Source organism: Phoca vitulina, unplaced genomic scaffold (assembly GCF_004348235.1).
Source record: "Phoca vitulina isolate PV1807 unplaced genomic scaffold, GSC_HSeal_1.0 scaffold34, whole genome shotgun sequence".
NCBI classification, from domain to species: Eukaryota; Metazoa; Chordata; class Mammalia; order Carnivora; family Phocidae; genus Phoca; species Phoca vitulina.
Window position 1 is genome coordinate 9,234,806 of NW_022589737.1, and position 19,378 is coordinate 9,254,183.

At 46.1% G+C, this 19,378-nt stretch overlaps 1 protein-coding gene across 3 annotated transcripts in view; it reads left to right on the forward strand.

Moving 5' to 3' along the window:
- The first annotated feature begins 425 nt into the window (after window positions 1–425).
- Window positions 426–19,378, forward strand: part of JAM3 (junctional adhesion molecule 3) — a 172,780-nt gene continuing 153,827 nt past the window's right edge. Inside the window, exons 1-2 of one of the 3 annotated variants that reach the window (XM_032426362.1) lie at window positions 426–4,680; window positions 5,774–5,937. The gene's annotated coding sequence lies outside the window, so the exon portion shown is untranslated. Of the gene's footprint in view, window positions 4,681–5,408; window positions 5,938–19,378 lie in introns of those variants that run through there. The other 2 variants (XM_032426363.1, XM_032426361.1) reach the window with 2 other exon arrangements.

Consider the following 19,378-nt stretch of genomic DNA (forward strand, 5'->3'; position numbering starts at 1 on the left):
TTTGAGGGGACAATGAGGCACAGAAAGGCTAAGCCAGCTAACCGGGGTCATGTACTAATACCTAACGTTTAGGAAGACCATACCACATGCCTGTTTCCACTGTTTTAAGCACCATTGACATAAAGGACCCTATGATGTAGGTATTGTTAGTATTGTTCCCTTTGATAATCAAAGAAATGAAGGCCCAGAGACATGAACTCCCCAAACTCAGAGTCAGAAAGTGGGGGCAGGATTCCACCTCAGGCAGCCCCCCACACCCCCAGCCACAGCCAAGGCCGAGGACCCAGCCCACTCAGGACACAAAAGGCTGAGGAAGAGGAAACAAAGTCCCAGAGTTGTCCCAGAGGAGGGCAACCCAAGTGAGATGGGCATGGTTGCCTAATACCCACCTTCTAAAGAGTTCATTATATATAATCACAGACACATGGCATTCCTGGGTCCACCGCCCAGCAGCCACTTGGTCAGATTGGCTTTGAATTTTTAGGTAAATCCTCTCTAGCTGTCCCATTCACCTCGCATGCTGCCACTTCCCCCATTTTCTGAAAAGGCTCAGGGACATGGTGCCCAGCTAAGTCCTGGGGAGTAGGGGCCCCAGAGACTCAGTCAGTGGATCATGCTTCTGGGCACAGGCAGGTGGGGGACAGCTAGGGACCTTTTGAGCCTGTGTGATGTAAATGCTTAGAATCGAGCAGATTTGGGCTTTACAGACAGGGTGGACAGAGGATGGAGGGAAGGAGGTAGAGGGGAAAAGAAAGAAAAAGGAAAAGAGGAAAGGAGGGAGAAAGAAGAGGTGGGAGAGGGGGGAGAGAAAGAAAGTGAGCAAAAAGTGGGTTCTCAAGACTGGCTGGCCACCCTCTCTAGACTAGAGGAGGCTAAGAGGGGAAGGGCTAGGCCTGCGGAACATGCATGCCGGCAGGGGCACCGGAGAGAAAGCCCTGGTGTCAGCAAGAGGGTGAGGAAGGAGGGGACCACGGTGGCCCCAGGATCGCTGGATGCTGTAAACACTGCTTCAGTCCTGTCTCCTCTCCAGTTCCTCTGTTGGACTTGCCTGTTTAAGGCCCAAGCACACATCATGCTCCCGCAGACACTAACACAATTAACAAAACACATTCATGAATCTTGCATGGCATCCGGAGCTGTCTCCTCTCTCCCCAGCATGGGGGCCAGCTCCGGAGATCCTGTGCAGAGAGCTGTCTGGCCCTCCAGCATCAGGGCCTCCTGAAGAAAGCAGTGTAAACCTTAGTAGGACAGCAAGACCACCTCGTCCTGCAGGAGCCCCATTATAGGCGGGGACCAGGAAATACTAAGTCAGAAGAAGCTAGGAGAGGAGGTGGCTGTGAATACGTGTTTGCAGGGGACTGGGGGAGTGGATCATGCCTTCCAAGCTCCAAATGAAAGCATTCCCCAGAGGCCCACAGAATCACCTGTTTGGGGGATATTTGACCTTTGAGGACAGAGCAGGAGAGTGTATGAGACCGAGGACATCTGCATGAAGGTATGTGCATGACTTGGTAGTGTGATTGGGTGTTTATGTTTTGTGGGGTGTGTATGTGTGTGTGTGTGTGTGTGTGTGCACTCAGTCTGGAAGACTGGTGACTCACTAAAAAAGGGAGCTTTCTGATCTGAAGAGCTTATTTTCAGCTATTTTTATCTCCTCTTGTCTCTTGGCCCTTTTCTCCCCCTTGTCTTTTTCAAATGTGGAGGAATTTGGGGGCTGTGAATGCTGTGTGTGCCTATGTGAATTTCAGCTTGAGCCAAGAGGTGGGAACCACCCCCTCTGGAAGTGCAGAGATGAATGCCTAGGTGGGATCTGCAGGTGCACAGTGGGGACACACTGTGACACGGAACATCTTATTCTGGTATGTCCATGTACAGGCATATAAGCAAGTGTGCGTGAAGCCACAAAGGTCCCTGGACGTTTCCACACTGCCAACCTGAACCTGTGGCCATGGGCACAATCCTGGGCCCCTGTCTTGGGGACTGGCCCTGACCCCTGCATTTTCTCTCTTTGCCCAGCCACCCTCACCTCTAAAATGTTGACATCTTATCAGGAAGGCCTTTCTCTGCTCTGTCAACAGGGAGTAAGAAATGAGCTGCTAACTGGGCTTCTGTTATGACTCATTCCAGCCCATCCTGAGGCTCACCTACCACCTTTGGCCCTGAGACACTGCTTCCCAATCCAGCAGTGGTCCAGCCATCTGGGGCCAGCTTGTGCCTGGGCTGGCAGGGCAGGGCTGAGAGATATATTCCTCCTCGTGTGAGCTCACTCTTCCAGCCCATAAAGAGGAAGATGAGCGGGAACTCTCTGAGTGCCCTGCCTCAGAAACCCTGCCTGCAAAGAGAGGTCACTGCGGCTCCCAGGGAAAGCATTCCAACGTGTCCTTCTCTCCCTCCACTCCATAAAGGGGGCAGGGCAGAGAGCAGACTGCATTCTCGAGGGTTCTAGAATGCCCTCAGGTCCCTTGATGTTGAGTCTATGGTGAGATGACCATGTACGTGCACACATGCTAGTGTGACAGTACAGGAATTCACGTGTTGACAGCAACCCACACAGCCTGTGGCAGATGCTCTCGGTGTCACTCCACACACGTATGGGCCCCCACTGCCAACCTTCCCACATGGGCTTGCACATCGGCACCAGTCACCATGGGCACACATGTGCACGCTCACTCCTACTGGACCCCATGAGAGCTAATGGGAGGATTCCATCATGATAGACAGCCTGAGGTCCACCACTTCCTTAAGTCTGCGGTGTATGCATGGCTGAAAGGCCCCCAGTCAAGGGAGCCAAAATCCAGCCATTTGTGGCTCCTTGAGCCATGTACTCTTCTGAAGGACCACACCAACCGAGAGGAGGAGCACTTTGGCTAGTTTGTCTGCCCAAAGGCACCGTAGCTCCTGGTGTCCAGTGAGCACTGGGTATCAGCTCTCGGAGGAACTGGCTATCTATCCGCCCACCCACTTCATCCCATTCCACAAGCATTTAGGGTGCGTGTGCTCATGCAGGTCATCATCGCAAAGGAGGACAAACCAGAGCCCCCAGATCATTCACGGTCTGGCAGGGAAGACAGACACCTGTACAATTAGCCTGACAGATTGTGCCACCAAGGCTGTGTCTGCATGAACTGCAGGGAGTCATTACTTCCTCCTGCTGGGACCTGGGGGCCTTCCCAGAGAAGAGGGCAGGACTTTTGCCTCTGCCTTGAGTGGTGAGTAGACTTCACCAGGATGAAGAGGAGTTTATGTAGGGGAGGCAGAGTGCAGACGGTGACTAGGGAAGGGCGTGGTGAGCAGCAGAACAGCAGGCTGGACAGGGCACATGAAGGAGAAATCAGATCCTGCCAGCAGGTAGCCTGGGATCAAATCCTGCCTTTACTAGTCTGTGGCCCTGGCCTCAAGAAGAGATTTTGAATTCTCTCTCTCTCTCTTCTTACCCCACTAGAAGGAAAAAGTCTTTGCCGTTCTTGAAAGATCTGGATGTCTTCCAAATGGGCGCCTTCTAGGCACCCATACCATGGGCATACTAACAGGGCCTATCTTCCAGCAATGTTCTAAACTTAAATGAGAGAATCCAAGGGAAGCTGTTAGCACAGAACTAAGTAGTTTTGTACTAAGTTGTTAGCCTCTTTTGTGGCTGAAACAGTGGTTCTCAACGGGGGCAATTTGCCCCCCAGAGAACATTGATCAATATCTGGAGACATCTTTGTTGTGAAACCTGGGAGGCAGGGTGGGGTGACACTGGCATGCAGTTGAGAGAGCCCGGGATGCCGCTAAGCATCCTGCAGCGCCCACCCGAGAAGGCCCCACAACAACACAGTATGCAATCCCAAACGTAAATAGTGCAGAGACTAAGGAGTCTCCTCTCCTGAAGACAATGAGGTGATATTGCTTTCTAAGCAGAGATGATGTAATGAAATCTAAGTTCCAGGAGGAAAATCCCATCAAAGTGTGACACACTGAAGAGGTCAGTCAGGACCCTATGGGTCTGCAGAAGGGACTTGAGCAGCAGCGCGACCGGCAAGGGAGCACCAGGGCACAAACTCGAGGGGCATGGGAGGAAGGTGAGGATTAGGAGAGGTGGCTGGGGTGGGGAGGGAGGAACAGGCATGGGTCTGGTCGTGGGGCATGGGGTGCTCTGAAGCTTGTGGGAGCCAATGGTGATGCCGCCTTTCACTACAGCCTCTGAGGAGGAGGCTGTTTGGCCCTCCAGAATGAAAACACCTCCAACAATCTGGATGTCAGCCGTGTGCCCTCCGTGCCATCTGTTCCCACTCCTCCCTCCCCACCCCCATGTGCCAAGGACCGCTCTTCAAGAGGCCACTCACTACACCTCTCAGGGCCCAGGAGAGGTGGGCATCCTGCTGTGCCATTTCTCCTTCCTTTTCCTTACAGTCCCCTTTGAATGGATGGAGATGGAGACCCTCAAAGAAGGAAGGACTCCCCATGGCCCTAAGCAGACAAACCACAGAACGAAGATGACCACTCTGGGCTCCTGATGTCCAGCACCTGTCCATCTTTCAAGACCCTGCAGCTCCTGCGGCCTGCTGTGGGCACAGGGAAGGGACTCAGCTCAGAGACTGAGTCTCCTTACCACCCCAAGTCCCTGTGTCCCCTCGAATGAGCCCTGAAGACAAGTGAAAGGAATTGGGGAGAAACCCCAAGCAGTCAATACATCAGCAGGTGAGCATGTGACGTGTCCTGACTTGTGCTCAGGGCTGAGAAAGACAGTAGAGCCATTTAAGATGTCATTCCTACCTTCACAAATATTACAAATCTAATTGGGAGGGCAAGACAAAGAGGCAGAGAACGACCAAAGGACAATTAAAAGGGCTTGGTAGAACATAAGGAGCACTGGATAAGGACTAGACCAGAGTTATGTCCCAGTGCCTTGGGACCGGAAGTAGGTCCCTTACACCTCAAAAAGCTCCAGCTACCTGATCCATATAGATTACTTCTTGTTGTCTGGCTTAGGGATGGTGGTAGCACCTCTGATGGGTTAGTCCTGATTGCCCGAAGCACTGTGTTGAGAAGGACTCTGAGGGAGCATTCAGGCTTGGAAGTGCTGTGGTTAATTAGTGCTGTCTGGGGTGAGTGCTAACAGAATGATGGCTGCTTATTAACTACTCCTGAGTAAGAGCAACTGACCGGGATCACTTGTAAGGACTCTTCCAGCTCTCAAATTCTCTAATTCTGTGATTTAAATGGTACATTTCAAGATACTGGCTGGAAGCACAATAAGTCATGGGAGGAAGAGCTCTGTGTGGGTTAGACTCATCAGAGAAGGCTTTGGGAAGGAGGCGGCACTTTAGCGAGGCCTTGAAGTGGGGGAGTGTGCGTGGCTGTACAGGACGTGGGAGGACATTTAGATGCATGAAAATGGGGCTGAGCATGGGCTGTTCTTGGTACAGGAAGGAGGAGGCCAGCATCACTGGAAGGCACTGTCTTTGTTTGGGCAGATAAGATTAGATATGCAAGGCTTGGTCATACCGAAAAACAAGAACTAACATTTATTGAGAGCTTACTATGTGGGAAGCCACAGAACAAAGATGACTTTCCACAAAATATTTCATTCAATCATCACAACACGCCCACAAGGTAAGTCCTATTATTAGCCTTCTTTTCTAGAAATGGAAACACAATTAGAGACATAAAGTGACTTGCTCAGGGTCACACAGCTAGTTGGAGGTAGAGTCAGGTTTTCAGCCCAGGTAATGTGGTTCTGAAGTTTGCAGGTGTAACCTCTCAGTTCTGGTTTCTCCCCTCCTCTTAAAAGTGGGGCAGTGAGGCAACCCAACAGTGCAGTTGAAACCTCACAGCTGAATCTCTGAGGTCCAGAGAGAGGGCAGGAACAGCTGCATCTTGAAGAAGGAAGACCTAGGACATCAATCACATGAACAAACCCAAGCCAAGAACGTGGCAGCATGGACACAGATCACAGTAAGCACAAAGCACCATGGATCCAGGCTCCTGGACACTTTCCCCAAGCCCTAAATAGTCTACTGGATGATGTCCCAGCACTGCAGATAAGGCAGCAGGGCATGATATTCCAGGGATTTGGGGCTCAGCATGTGAAGGTAGAAATAGATCCAACCCTGCTCATACCACAAGCTCAGAAGCAGAAGGTGGCAGCCTTGAATGAAGATCTCATTTCAGAGTTCTTAGCTTAGCGCTGCCTTGGCCCAGGGCTGCAGCCTCTGGCCACCTCAGCACTGTCCCTCCCTGGCACCTGGTGGTGTGCAGGGGAACTTCTGTCCCTTCTCCCTCTTTTCCTATCCCTCTCTTGTCCCTTCCTTCCTTTCTGGGTTCAAGGGCAAGCCCAGCCTCTCCCCAGCTCTTAGTTCAGTGGGACCCAGGGAGATACTGCTGTGCATCTCCCTGCCTCTAAGCCCCTGAGCGGAGGGAGAGACTCATGTCTTCTCATTCTTTCTTCACCACTAATACCGCTTGTCCCCGGCCACCCAACAGCCCTGGACCGTGCAGACATGACTCAGAAATCGGGGGGAACAATAAGAAACCAGCCTGGGAATCCCCCAGCCTTTCTCACAATCTCCCTCTCTGCACCCCAACCCTGGCTCTCTGTCTCAGCTGATTAAACTCACTCTCAGAACCCCCTGGAGGCCCTTCCTTCTAGCTTCTCCATCTGGCTTCAGGGAGGCCTCTGGCCCCCACTGCACTGAGGAAGAGACAGAGCCATAACAATGGACTGGAGGCTCCCACAAACCACCTGCTAAACTCTCACTCTTGTTGTCCAGAATATGCTCATTGGCTAAAGATCTGATTTTGTAACTCTCTTTCTAGAACTTTCCTCCTTTCCAGACCACTGGACCACAGTGGCCATCCCCACTGTCAGGAAACTTATCTCATTTTCCAACTTTTCTCAAATGCCTCTATTCTTTCTTGTTCTGGGGATTAGCAGGGTCTAACCCCCCCGTCCAAGTGAGGCTATTCCTTAGCACCCCACCCCCAGCAAAAATAATTCCCATCTTACCTCTTCTAAAACTTACAGTCCAAGCTCCTTGGGCCTGAGGCACAGAAAGAACACTTTCCTTCCAGCCAGTAAGTGGCAAAGAAGAGCAAACCTGGGCTTTTACCTTGAAGAAGCCCAGTGGAAGGCCGCACAGCTCTCCCCAGCCCCCTGAGCTTTGCTCTTTCTTCCCAGTGCACCCAATGGCCCGGTGTCCTCGGTCAGGAAAATCCCCAGCAGCCAACCTCTCCTCTCTCTGGCTTCCTGCTCTTCTTGTGTAACTCTCTCCATTACATGGGTACACACACCCAGTCGTTGCAGGCCTTCTCTGGAGCTGTCCCCGACAGAACTCACGTTGGCTCCAGTGTCAGGGGCAGGACATGCAATGCCGGGTCTCTGTCTGGAGAGTGAGGCCATAAAGGAGCAGAGGTAGAGATGCTGTGCCAGCAGCATGGAGAGGGGTCACAGCCCAGAACAGAAGCCAATGCCTGCCCATCACCTGCTGCTCAGCTCATGCACACACTGGAGTCCTGGGGTGCTTCATTCTCACCGCCCGTATCTGCTGTGGGGCTTACAGGACAGAATAGGACAGCCCCCCAGAAGGCATTGAGGCGTTTTCATGGAATTCATGAAGATGACCCAAACCTTTTTCCAGTGAGAATATATGTCATGGTCTTCAGGCCTCAAAGGGCTACTTCCTACAGGAAGGGCACATCACCTGGCTGGTGGGTAGGAAGGGCTGGAATAGGTGAGTGCCACGGTGGGAAGAGTAGCAACCATTCTGACCCCATCATACCCAGTTACATAAAACTCCAGCTGACTTGGTATAAACTATGACTAAGAAAACTTGCCAAAGACAGTTGGTGGTCCTCCACCCCCCTGCAACTGGTGAGAACTACCCCCACAGAGAGCAGAGCAGAGATTAGGGCTCCTAGCTCCATGGCCCTGACTCATCACACACACAAACACTCCCCAACACTTTTTCCCAAAATGGTTCCCCTCCTACCCGTCCACCCTCCTACCCGGGCTGGGTGACAAAAATGAACACCCCAGAGATCTTGCCAAGTTCTGGGCCAGGCTGAGCCCAGGGAACATAACATTCTTCACAGAATGAGGAAGCCAACTCTCCCACAGAAACAAAGTCCATTCAAAGGAAAATCACCACTGACTGACCCTACTATGGTCACTGCATTGTTTCTCAAATAGCTTGGACTACCTGCCCTCAAAAAAGAGCTCAAAGCGCTGAAATCATAAAATATTAGAGCTTAAAGGAAACCTAAAGGTCATGCTTAACCCCTTCTCTCCTTCCCTATTTCCATGCATCTACTCACACATTCACCTATCTATCCATTCATCAAATAGTTATTGAGTTTCTATTATTCGCATGTACAGTGCAGGCAATGGGGACCTGATAGAGGCAGTCTCTCCTCAAGGAGCTTATCATCTAGAGGGTGAGAGAGGCAGGTGAAAGGGAAGTTGCTACAGTGTGACAGGTACCACGACAGGAAAGACACCTGTTCCCAGGTGGGCAGGGCATCCAATGGAGTGGGGGGTGGGGTGTTCATGGATGCTTACTGGAAGGAATCATACCTAGGTCAAGATACAAAAAAGAAGGAAATCCCATTTCATTCAGTAAGGGGTCTATTCAACACATAATATGGTCAAAGCACAGTGTTAAGCATGCTACATGAAGATGAATGAATTGTAGTATCCACCAATGGATTGGGGGAGCTACAAATTACCAGTATATACTATACATACACACATACCACCGATGGGGGATTACCAGTATATACTATGAAGCACCCAAGAGAAGGACCCATGGAGCCCTAGGGAGAATTTAAGAAAGAGTGACAGGAAATATCCTGTTGGGAAATCAGAAAAGCTCCGTGGAAGAAGTAGAAATTGGACTTATCTTGGGACTGGATAGAATTTAGAAGCACAGATAGGGTGGGGAAGGCATTCCAGGCAAAACTAATGGTATCAGCAAAGCTTAAGACCCAGTGATGTCTGTTTGGGTGAATGAGAATATACCAGTTTGACCAAAGCTTGTAAGATGAAGCAATGGTAGATGCAGCTTAAACATAGGTCAAGATCTTATAATAAGGGACAATTCTTAAATTTAAAGCAAAGCCCAGAGAGGCTAGGCAATTTAATCAAGGTCACAGTTTGTAGAAAGCAGGTCTTCTGGATTCAACTTCAAGGCTCCGTCTACAGGTCCTAAGCATGCAGGTTTCTCCCCTTGCCATGATCCAGCCCCCTCTCTGATGGAGGAGCACTGTGGCTGACTCCCCTATCCCCTTGTTGGAGGGACTCTCACTGCAAAGCAAGCAGACCCCAGGCTAGAAATCCAGGCTGCTCTACTCCTTCCCCTGCATTTTTTAGATGAATATGTAGATTTTCTTAAAGAAGGTAGAAGAATCACCCTAACAGACTGGATTAGGTTCTCACTTTGGCCCTTGCCCAGCCCTGTTTGAAATATCTGGAATTCCTATAGCTAGTGTCCTTTCCTCTTGCTCCCCCCACCGCCTCTATACTGACCTGTGGTCTTTAGGGTTAAGCCTTTATTTTTTTAGGTACAGGCCTAATTCTATGCTGGAGTCCACATGGGTGTTTATGACTGCAAGCTCTCAAAATACTGGGACACTGTACCTAGAATTCCCTTTGAACAGTCAAGCACAGAACACCAAACAACTAAGCGTCTGAAGCTGGAAATTGGCATTAAAGGGCGGGCTTGTTGGGGGTAAGAGATTGTAATAGTAAGAACCAGCCACAGGGTGGTGCCATGAGGCTGACGGAAGGGTTTGCCCAGGCTGGAAGCAGATCTGCGTTCCTGCCTCAGCCGGTGGGGGCTCAGAGAGGATAGCTCTCTCCTAGGAGGACCACAAATCAGGGCTGGCAGCGGGATCCAGGAATGCGGGGGAAGACTCACAGACACAGTGTTTGCTCTTTGCTCTCCTCTTCTCCTTTTACAAGCCATCTGTGACCAAGAGCCGGACAGGGGGCACCTGAGAGCCATCGGATTTGGATCGTGCTCTAAGGGAGGGGGAACAGTGGTGGGGGCTCTGCCTCTCATCAGGAGGAAATCTGTATGGGGATGGGGGTGCATGTCCATGTCCTTGAGGTTTGAGAGATTGGTTGGCAGGGTCAGACATGCTTTCTTCTTAGTCTAACAAACTTCTTGGAAATAAAGCCAATTCCGGGAGGGAAGCTATACCCTGGACATTTGCTGCTGCCCCAGAATTGGACATTTTAAGGGCCTATCCTAAGAGAGGGTCTGGATGCTTCTAAGAAGTACAGGAGAGTTTCCTTTCTGTTATCCATCCAAAACTCACCCTACACATAAACCATACAAATCAAATATTTCTCTTAGCTCAGTTCATATCTGTCGTTAAATATGCATTTCTACAAATGTCCTTTTCCAGACATCCCTCAATAGCCTTCTACAAAGTACTGCTGAGAAAAACATCTCTGCACGCACAGTTGCACACATATCCATCTTCCATGCATCCCACACACACCACCCTCTCTCCAGGTCTGCTCACACGAGGACCCCGCACGGAAATTTACGTACATATTTCTCCACACAGAAAGGCAAATGCGCGCGTGTGTGCGTGCGCGCACACACACACACACACACCAAGGTGGTAGACACAGTGTAATGCAGAGACCAGAATAACGATACCCTTGCAGGGTGAGGGCCAACACCATTTGACCTTGCAGTGGGAAGTTTGTCTCCAACTTACACATACTGGTTCTGAGCTCATCTCGGGAGAAACAGAGGAGAGCTTATCAGAATCTGACTGCAACATCTCCCCAGCTATGAGGACGAAAATTACGAAAGGAGAGGGACCTTTTGATTTGGTGCTTTTTTGCGAGGTCAGCAAAGTGTGAGGTAGCTGCACGCAGTCTCAGTAGGGCAGGAAAGTTAGCCTCAGACCTTTGAACTTGCCCTTCACAGGTCAACCAAGGGTCAGGGTGCTTGTTGATGTAAGAAAGAGAAATTAAGTGTGTGGATCTGTGTGTCTGAGGGTGTGTGTGTAAAAAAAGAGAGAGCAAGGTGGGGAGGAAGAAAGGAGAAAACCAGAGAGGTGGAAGTAAGGAACTGAGAAATGGTACAGATTGTTAAAAAAGAAAGAACAAGCCCCAAAATGGAGTCATATGCCCCCCACAGCAGCAATCCAAGACTTAGTTTCCACCTCTCCCAAGAATGTGACCTTAACAGTCCATCTGAAATTTCCTGATCAGCACTAGTGAAGTTATCTGCGTGATAAAAACCCTTCTTCACAAAAAAAACGATGTCCTGGCCTGAAACAATCCATTCTTTCCTTTTACTGGTAACTTCTTTGCCCTACCCTCCTTTCCATAAAAACCTTCCATTTTGTACAACTCCTCAGACCATCTCTCTATTGGCTAGGTGGGATGCTGCTCAATTCATAAATTGCTTAATAAAGCCAATGAGATCTTCAAACTTAGTTGATTCTTTTTTAAAGATTTTACTTATTTATTTGACAGAGAGAGAGACAGCAAGAGAGGGAACACAGCAGGGGGAGTGGGAGAGGGAGAAGCAGGCTTCCCACAGAGCAGGGAGCCCGATGCGGGACTCGATCCCAGGACCCTGGGATCATGACCTGAACCAAAGGCAGACACTTAACGACAGAGCCACCCAGGCGCCCCAAACTTAGATGATTTTTTAAACAAATTTGATGGTGGTGGTGGGATCTGAAGCAAACTTCTGATGGTATTCAGAAACAACCAGATAAACAGGCAGGGAGCCCAGAAACCCTTTTGAGTTCACGGTCTTTCTCACCATTTCTAAGGGCCATGGGTAAGTTTCTGTCAGTTCTAAGCTCTGTTTTCTTTGCACTGAACTCCCAATCTAATTGGCTTTCCTTTAAAGGGAAGGTCAATTTGAGCAGGCTGACAATTCTGCCTGGAGCCACGTCCCTAGACTTTCAAACTGCAGTTCTCCAGGAGGAAAACCCCAAACCTTAGCTCCGTCCCTGGATTCCACAATGGGAATTCTGATGCTTTAGCCTGCAACTCCTATGTGTTTGGCATCCTCCCCAGATTCCACATTAGGAATCTCTGGCAACAGCTGCAGTTCTGCATTTGTTTAGCATCAGCCCGCAGTCCCCATTCTTTGGGGCCTGCAGGGTCAGTCTGCTCCCCATTCCTCAGATTATTAGTGTGACTCCAGGACAATGAAAGGCCTAGCTAAAAGAGATGGGATTCTTTATTTCCAGAGAGTTGAGCATGCCACTTTCCGGCACACGTACTTACTTTATGCATAAGAACTGTATTTCCATAAGTTGAAGATGATCTAGCAAGATGGCAAAATTTTACTAAAAAGAACCTGGAATTCCAATGGCCATTACAGGGAACATTCCAAATAGATACAATCATTTAAAAAGTGCACTTAAAAGCAAACGTTTTCAAATCAAACAAGCAGAATGGGATGCCTATTTTAATTAGTATGCAGAAGCCATCAAAAACTTTCAAAATTCCAACATAGCTCATTGAATGATTCATTGCAAACGGCTATGAAAAATTAAAGAGATAAAGGGTACCTAAAACAAAGGCTACAACCCAATTCCTTGGGGAATTGGAAATAGTTGCTTTTGTTTTATAAATCTATGCCAGGCCAAAGATGTGTCTCTAGTGGTTCAAAGTTCACCTGGCCTGCCTGTTCGGCCAATCCCCTAAACCTCACCTATTCCTCTCAAAATGCTTGGAAAGATCAAGACATTGGAGACAGGATTGTTCTGCATTTAATCTGTGCTTTTGTGATATAAAATTTTATCCCTGTCTTCTCTAGGACCAAAGAGCCATTCTTTGAACTGCAAACTTTAGGGAGAAGTTTCTTATCAGAAGGATAAAGAGAGAGAAGTATTTGGAAATTGGGCCTAAAATGTCCTCTCCACAAATATTAGTAAAAACAAAAGTTAGAAAGATCTTTGTATTGGGGGCACCTGGGTGGCTCAGATGGTTAAGCATCTGCCTTCGGCTCAGGTCATGATCCCAGGGTCCTGGGATCGAGCCCCATGTTGGGCTCCCTGCTCAGGAGTCTGCTTCGCCCTCTCCCTCTACTGCTCCCCCTGCTTGTGCTCTTTTGCTTTCTCTGTCAAATAAATAAATAAAATCTTTGTATCTGTGTGTGTGTGTACACATGCACATAGTAAATATGAGATATTTTTTTATCTCCAGATGGTATTGCTAAAATTAATCTGTAAAAGAACTCTATTTAGTTGGTTTGAAGGCAAGAGCTTGTAAGGATGGGCCATTCTAAAACTCTCAGAAAGATATAAAATAACCCAAATATTGGGGTGCCTGGGTGGCTCAGTCAGTTAAGCATACAACTCTTGATTTTGGCTCAGGTTATGATCTCAGGGTCCTTATATCGAGCCCTGAGTCAGGCTCCACACTCAGCAGGAGTCTGCTTGTCCCTCTCCCTCTATTCCTTCCCCCTGCCTCTCTTAAATAAATAAATAAATAAATAAATAAATAAATAGATAAAATCTTTAAAAAAATAACCCAAATGCTTTTCAAATTCACATGATCTGAGATAATTTTTGGCAACTAAAATCTAGTTTAAGTTTGTTGATTTCATTAAAACAGATATGTCTTTAAAGTTCTCAACACTGGGGCACCTGGGTGGCTCAGTCATTAAGCATCTGCCTTCAGCTCAGGTCATGATCCCAGGGTCCTGGGATCGAGCCCCGCATCGGGCTCCCTGCTCTGCGGGAAGCCTGTTTCTCCCTCTCCCTCTCCCCCTGCTTGTGATTCTGCTCTCACTGTGTCTCTCTCTGTCAAATAAATAAATAAAATCTTAAAAAAAAAAAAAGTTCTCAACACTGAATGTAATGCAGATGTAAGAAGTTAGGGTTCGAACTCGATGGCCAAGAAAGAATTCTTGAGACATCTTTGGTGTAAAAAGGTGGTTTTATTAAAGCACGGGAACAGGACCCGTGGGCAGAAGGAGCTGCACTGGGGTCATGAGGAATGGTCCATTATAGACTTTCAAGTTGGGAGGGGGTTAGGGATAGTGTAAGCCTCCCAGGTATTTGGGAAACAAGGTTTCTGGAGGCTAGCTACTGTTGGGAAGGGTCACTTATTGCTGTTTAGTAGAAACTCAGTCTTGATACTGTTCAGATGTGTATTGGTGGGCCATATGCTTGGGGGATGATTGCCAACATATACCTTGGTGGGGTAGAAATAAAGGAAGTTTCCAAAGGAATTTTTATATGTTAAAGTACACTTACAGGGTCCTGGAGTTGGGCTAAGATTGCCTTTTGCCCTTAGCAAAGTATTAACATTGAGGCATTTGAGTCCCTAGAGGAACGTCACTCTGCCTATTTCAAGGACTTGCCAATGGGCTATAGGTAGTAAGGAGATTTAATAATTTTTTTCTGCTTTTGTTTCCCACATCACAGATAAACAACTTTTATTCTATTTGAGTTTACTAGTTAAATTCATGTTATCTCTGTTGCAAAATTGTCAGCAAAGAATAACTTAGAATGATGGCTGATTTTGTCTAATGTCTCGTGCAGTTTTCATGGGTAATCTAAACGTAACTGTTGGAAGCAAATGACTTAGATGTAAGTGGAATAGGAGTTTATAGATAAATTTTTTACTAACAATTATATTTTATGGTATGTGTGCTTAAAAAAGCTTCCTAAATCTCTAGTAACTTGAAACTTTAGAGTTTTGCAAAGTTATATTACATAATGGAAATTTGTTGAACATTTAGATCATTACCAAATAAGATAAAATACTGAAACAGTAATTACTGAACAGAAGTTAATTTACTTTTTCTTCCTATTCTAGAGGAACTAAAGATATTTGGGCCTATTAGTAAATATGTTCTGTGCCTTGCTGAGAAATTTACTATGAGAAAACATATGCTTTTAGAAATTATGGAAAGTATTTATAAGTGTATCCAGCCACAGAATGCTAACACAGTTTGCATTGTCTACTTCTGAGGTTTCACAAGAAATTAAGGTTTCTAAGGGTGGAGAATTCTAATTAATATATGTAATTAATTCTTTAGAAATTTATTATTTCTCTGCATGCAAGGGAAGTAAAATGTGTGTTTTGGTAAAATAAGGTATGAGGAATGGAGACGCATTTTTTGAAGAAAGAAAATTGTAGAAAATTGTGATAAAGGAATCTTTAGAAAGGAATTGTATGTGTACTCTGAACTAAGATGAGAATGAGTAAGTTTTATATCAAAAGTAGGGTGGTGCCATAGTGGAGGTATGTGAAGGGGATTCAGGGTACACTTAATGATGAGCACAGAGTAATGTATAGAATTATTGAATCATTATATTGTACACCTGAAACTAATAGAGCACTGCATGTTCCTTATACTAGAATTAGAAAAAAATAATTTAAAAATGTGATATGAAATACTGGGGTTCAGGAGCAAACAGTCAAGGAAGAATTCTTGAGATGTCTTCAGTGTAAAAAAGGTGGTTTTATTAAAGCACGGGGACAGGACCCGTGGGTAGAAAGAACTGCAATGGGGTCATGAGGAGTGGCCCATTATATACTTTCAAGTTGGGAGGGAGTTAGGGATAGTGCAAGCCTCTAAGGAATTTGGAAGCAAGGTTTCCAGGACCTTGAGGGGCTAGCTGTTGTCAGGAAAAAGTCATTTACTACTGTCTAGTAAAACCTTAGCCATGAGACCCTTCAGATACATATTGGTGGGACATATGCTTAGAGGATGGTTGCTAACCTGTATCTTGGGGTAGAGATAAAGGAAGCTTCCAAAGGGATTTTTACAGGATCCTGGAGGTCAGGCTAATGTCAAGCTAAGGTTGCCTTTTGCCTCTAGCTCAGTATTGACATTGAAGTAGTTGAGTTCCTAGAGGAAGGTCACCCTGCCTGTCTCTGCTACTTGTCAACGGGCTGTAAGTTATAAGGAAGTTTAATTTTTTTTTCTTTTGCCTTTGTTCTCCACATCAAATGTAATTTAATTTTTAAAAAGGTAAGCTGGTGCAAAATTAGAATTTGGTTTTCTCTTTGGGGTTTCGGTCTGTTTTTTGATAACAGATTGTGAAAATTTCTTTACCTTATTTAAGTGATCTGCCTAGAAAACAAAGATTCTGTGTTTTATCAAAATAATAGGTTTTTCATTACTTAAGAAAACAGAATCATCTTAATATTAAAAGAAGTAAGTTTTGTTAATAGATAATGATGTATTAAGTTTCATAAAAATCTGTGATTCTCTGTAACCAAGTGCTTTAAAACTGTATAAATGGTTCCATATATATGTATATGTATATAATATATGAACTTCTCAAAATTAAATTCTAAATGAATTTTTTTTTTAAGATTTTATTTATTTATTTGACAGAGAGAGACAGCAAGAGAGGGAACACAGGCAGGGGGAGTGGGAGAGGGAGAAGCAAGCTCTCTGCGGAGCAGGGAACCTGACGTGGGGCTCGATCCCAGGACCCTGGGATCATGACCTGAGCCGAAGGCAGACGCTTAACAACTGAGCCACTCAGATGCCCATAAATGAAGTTTTTTTTTGACCCAGAAGAAACTTTGGGACTTTTTTTTAGAGGGGCCCTGGAATATTCCAAAGGGTTTCTTAAACTAATTAGGTTTACTTGATATGTTAAATTACATGGGAAGCTTTGTCCCATCAAAAGTAATACTAAGCCTTCTTTATATTGTATTTGTATAGGTATATACGTGTTCTATAAATTATGTAAAACTCCTAGAAATCTGATATGTTCTGCTATAATGTTATCACTTATAATTCTAATTATTATCTTAAAATGTTGTATTACGTCCTCTGGGACCCCAATCAAAAATGGGTAATAAGTAAATGGTCTTACTGCTATTCTCTCACCTTCTGAAATTGCTGTCATCAAAACTGAGGCTCACACTAAAAGGACAAAGCCTGAGTATTAGGGAAATGCCTCAGCTGCCTTTCATGCAAAGGCATCAGTCACAGAATCTGTAAAGGGGAAACCGAGGCACAGATGAACAGGCTTATGGTTCTTGCAGTTTCCATCTGAGCCACCTCAGGGTCCCAGGGCTCCTGTCATTATCCTGTCATCCTTTAATCCAAGACAGGGTCTGAACATATAAATCTCTCCCAATAAAATGTTGCAAAAGAGAACGGGGGAAAAAGATTGTGCCACATGTGAATGAAGTCCATTCTGCTTCTGCAAAAAATGGCCCCTCATTGCCAGACATTTGCTATCCTGATGTCCTTGCAGCATGGCTACAGTCTGCTGCTGAATCAGAAATTAAGGTGGGTAAATAATAGCTGTAAATTAGGGCACCTGGCTGGCTTGGTTGGGGGAGCTTGCAACTCTTGATCTTGGGTTTGGGGTTAGGGCCCTGCATTGGGTGTAGATTACTTAAAAATAAAATCTTAAAAAAAAAAAATAGCTGTATGGGGTGCCTGGGTGGCTCAGTCAGTTAAGTGTCTGACTCTTGATTTTGGCTCAGGTGATGATCTCAGGGTCATGAGATTAAGCCGTATGTCCGGCTCCCCACTCAGTGCAGAGTCTACTTGTCCCTCTCCCTCTGCTCCTCACCGCACTTGCTCTCTCTCTCTCCCTCTCTCTCTCTCACTCTTTCTCAAATAAATAAATAAATAAATAAATAAATAAATAAATAAAATCTTAAAAAAGATAATAGCTGTAGGTTAAACAAACAGTTGGAGCTATGGTAAACCCAAGATGGCTGCTTGGTTCTTTTTCGCTCCCTGTCAAATCCAATTGTTTGATTTTTGCATTCGTTCACTCACCTTTGCATTTAAGATGACTCAAATTATGAATTGACATTGGTGGGGACACTTCTACAAAATTGCAAAAACAGTCTCGCAGCAGTCTAACCAGTTAAGTCCATCATCTTGGAAAAATCATTTTTGTCCCCAGAGTCTTCCCTCTGGATCCTTTGAACACCTGCAGTGAAATTTCATTCAACTGCCACCAGATATAGGTTATCAATATGTTCTTGTCATTATATGTGTGTCTTTTCCATGTGTGTTGAAGCTTTCCCCTGCCACAAGGCTGATGCCCCCGCAGTGACAAAGAAACTGTTAGAAAATGTGTTTCCCACTTGGGGTATACCTTACATGATCTCCAGTGATCAAGACACCCACTTCACTGGGTAAATCATACAAGCCTTAATGAAAGCCTTGCAAACTCTTTGGAATTATCACTGTCCCTATCACTCTCAGCCATCAGGCAAGGTTGAGAGAGCTAATGGGATGCTCAAATTTAAAATTTTTAAGCCTGTGGAAACTACCGGACTTCCCTGGCTCAAGGTGTTAACTTTGGTCTTACCGACTATGTGCAATACCCCCTCTGGGAAACATAAACTCACTCCACATGAGGCAGTCACTGGCAGACCAATATCTATTGGTATACTGCCTTCTGCTGATCACTTGTCTCATGCTGGTACAGCCAGCTACTACTGGAAGCTCTAATGTCTGATGCTCAAGTCTGGCATCAACAGGCTAAAGAAGGCTTCCCAGATCCCAATTCAAAGGATTCTACTAGTCACAGTCTAGAGCCTGGTGATTGGGTTTTCTGGAAACATTATCAGAGAAGACAGCCTACAAGCCCCATTGGGAGAAACCTTACCAAGTGCCCCTGACTGATGTAGGAAAGAATGTTAGGGTTCGAAGCTGACAGCCAAGAAAGAATTCTTGAGACGTCTTTAGTGCAAAAAGGTGATTTTATTAAAGCATGGGGACAGGACCCGTGAGCAGAAGGAGTTGCACCGGGGTCATGAGGAGTGGCCCATTATAGACTTTCAAGTTGGGAGGGGGTTAGGGATAGCGTACATCTCTAAGGAATTTTGGAAGCAAGGTTTCCAGGACCTTAAGGGGGCTAGCTATTGTTGGGAAAAGGTCATTTATTACTGTCTAATAAACCTTAGTCATGAGACCCTTCAGATGTATATCAGTGGGCCATATGCTTGGGGGATGATTACCAACAAGTATCTTGGGGGGTTTAGAGATAAAGGAAATTTCTAAAGGAATTTTTATATGTTAAAGTAGACTTACAGGATCCCTGGGGAGGGGGAAGTAGGGATGGCTAGGATTGTCTTCTGCACTTAGCAAAGTATTAACATTGAGGCAGTTGAGTCCCTAGAGGAACGTCATTCTGCCTATCTCAAGGACTTGTCAATGGGCTGTAGGTAGTAAGGAAATTTAATAATTTTTTTTCTGCCTTTGTTTCCCACATCACTGACCACTGTCATTGCTGCAAAACTAGAAGGTATTAAGCCTTGGGTACACATCTCACAGCTAAAGAAGGCTTTACCTAACAGCTGATTCTGTGCAGACACTGGAGATCTCTGAATCAAATTGAAAAGGAAGAGAAATAGTTGACATTGAGGCAAACTGCTTTCAACCAAGATGATAAATCAAGACTTCATACT